The following is a 3,336-nucleotide window of genomic DNA, read 5'->3' on the forward strand; positions in this document are numbered from 1 at the left end:
TCACCCTTCCTCATTTTATGTTCTTGCCATCAATCTTGTTTTTTTATTGGTGATAAAGGGGGAGAAATATGGTTTAAGATTTAGGGTTTAGGGTCTAGGGAGAAAATAAGGATTTCATATTGATTTCTTTTATCAAATGATCAATCCCAATCATCCATAAATCAGGACGAAATTTCTTGTAATTCTGATGTTATTTCAAATTAATGAAATTCCCTTATAATTTATTTTGTTTATGTTATACTTGAATGAATATCAATGAATGATTTTTTATACCTCTGAATCTTGTTATGCTTGTTAAAATATCTGAATCTAATCTTTTTGAACTATTTTCTGAGATTTATAATTGATTCTAAGATTTAAGTTCAAGGGGAGCTTGCAAACCTAACTCTGAAATTTAAAGCTAAGAATTTTTTTGCCAAGAAAACTTTGTTAGTCTAAAACTTAGGGGAAACTTACAAACCTAACTCTGAACTTTAAATCATTGTTAATGGAAGCTTGCAAATCTCACTATGAATAATCAAGCTAAGAAACTTTCTTTAGAAAAAAATCTAAAACTCAGGGGGAGCTTACAAACCTAACTTTGAAGTTTAGATGATTGCTTATTGAATAAAAGTGTTCATCAAAATATAATTGTTTATCATCATCCAAAAGAGGGAGATTGTAAGAACAATATTGCTTATACATTCACATACCTTTATGTTTTGATAATAACAAAAGGTAGAAGAATAATTTTATACACTAATTGTGTGTTCATGTGTGGAGATCTTCAATGTCTAAAGAAATAGAATATGGAAAAAGAAAATTCTTAAGATCAATCAAATTCTAATGTTCAAATAGATTCTGAATGATAATCAAATATTCTAAGAGTCAACTTTGAAGAAAAGTCGAAGCGTGTAAAGTCTAAAGCATGTGTGCAAACAAGTCAAATCTAAAATATCAAGTCAATATTTTTTTATAGAAACCATCCAGACAGACTCTGATAAAAGCTCTGACTATAAGTTTGTAAAAGTATCAAAACCCAGTGCTCTAAAGATTATGAAGTCTCACCAAGTTCTGTAGACAGACACTAATTTCTACTCAAGCTTTGATCGACTTGCATACAAAGCCTCTGACTAGAAATGTTTGAATCAATATGTCAACACTCTTTGATATGGCAGATTTACAAAAGCAAATCTACTTTCTGCATAAAGTATTGTACTTTGTGCCAAAGAAGACTTCCATGTCCCATCATCCTCACTAACTATCAGCTATAAGTGTCACTCTAATGTTGCATATAAAATGACCTTCATGCAACGGTCACATAGAGGACATTTCATCTCCATCCTTTAACTGTATGATTGCTATCATCTATATAAAGAGGATTTGAAAGTTGAAGAACAGGAGATTTTTGTGAGAAAAATTATTAGCAAAAAGAACAAATAATACAAGTAACGAACATCAAGAATAAACAATAAAGCACAAGAACAGAGAAAAATCATTTGTGCAAAAAAGAAAAGAGAAGAGATAAATTTTATTCTCAAACACTTAGAGCTATCTATTTCATATCTTGTTTAAGTGTGAAACTATGATTGTAATTTTGTGTACTCTACTTATCAAGAAGAAAACTTTATAAACACAAAACGTGTTATTGTAAATCTGATTGTATTCCTCAAGTGACCAAGTAGGTCGGGCTCTAGAGAAGTCAATGATAGGTAGTCATTGAGGATTTAATCTCCTTAAGCGACCATGTTGTTAGGATCTTAAGGAGTTAGTGATCGTCAGATTTATTAGGGGACCAGTTGGGTCAAAATTCTTAAGAAATCGGTGACATGTTGTCACTACCTTTCTAATCATTTTGATTATTGGATTAAGTCATTTTCTAAGGTGAAATCACTCAGGTGGGTGGACTATAGGTAGCCTAGTTAACGGTGAACCAGGATAAAAATCCTAGAGTACTTTATCATTGTTTTCTTTGTTTTAAGTCTTTTGTTTCAGGTCGCGAAAAACTATAATACTTGAAATGCAACTCAACCCCCCCCCCCCCCCTTCTTGCACCTTCAGGTAGTGTTTCCTGACACTGTCTGTGTTTAGCCCAGTGGCAGATGGGAATTCTTGAAGTTTTGGATGTTTTATGACCTTTGGTGCCTCAAAACTATTCCAATTCGGATACTTAATGACATTATGTGACATTTACACGAATTTAGGGCCTTAAATATATTTAGAGGCTATAAATAAGCCCTGAAACATTGTTAACAATCATATGGTTTTCGTTTCACATTACTCTAGAATTATTTTCTAGCTTTGAAGTTTTTGTTCTAAGTTTTGTGTGTTATCTTATAAGAGCATCCAAACACTATTGGAGTTATTTCTTATAACTAAAAACATTGTCTTCATTAAGGTTTACTCTTTTCATTTCTATTTATTTGATATTATATGCTTACTATGTCTCTATATTATTTAATTGCGATAAATAATACCATGAATGAGTAGTCCATTAGGGACAAGGGGTTATGAGACCTATCTCACGGTCAATCTAGTTAAAATTTCCTTATACGAATAAGGAGAAAAATAATAGCTAAAGTGATTTTCGAATCCGAAAGATTACACATATTTGTGTCGATTCCAAATGCAAATGCAACTCAGATACTAATCATGTACTAAAAGGTAACAATTCAACATCTGATAGTTGATTGCTAAACAACCAAGTTGCAACTCCACTAACAAGGCATCTTGCTATTGGTTGAGAAATCTATGTTCGAGGCACCCAGGTGACAAGGTGTCTTGCTCTCGGTTGAGAAAGTCATAGAGATATTCCAAAATATAAGTTCTCGGGTGAATAATTCGGGCTAGCGGAAGCAGAATAATTATTCATGAAAGAGAGTACACGTGATACAAAAGTATGTGTTGTGCAAAATTTTGTCTATTTTCTATAACTTGGTATGTTTTTCTCGTATTTGATTCAGATAGTCAATTGGATAAGTCGAGATACATAATCACATACTCCATGTCTCACTTTTTTTTATTCTGGTAATTTTAAATAATTTGCAATGAATCCCTAATTTTTCTATCGCTTTAGATACACATCGTTAGAGTAAAAAATTAGTAATCAAATATATCTCCATGTGGTTCGATATCTTTTACTACTTTTCATTAGTAATCAAACATAGCTACGAAGATTTAAAAAAAAGGCTTAATTATTATATGTCGTGCCTTGGTGGTCATTTGAGGTAAGGAATGTAGGTGATGATGTGAAATGACTAAGTCAAAAGTTTGTAGTGAGACCAACTACGAGGACAAATAAGATTTTATGTATGCAATGGAATTTTCTTGGTGGTAGGGATTTTAGTTGTGGGATTT

Source organism: Lathyrus oleraceus, chromosome 5, assembly GCF_024323335.1.
Source record: "Lathyrus oleraceus cultivar Zhongwan6 chromosome 5, CAAS_Psat_ZW6_1.0, whole genome shotgun sequence".
NCBI lineage: Eukaryota > Viridiplantae > Streptophyta > Magnoliopsida > Fabales > Fabaceae > Lathyrus > Lathyrus oleraceus.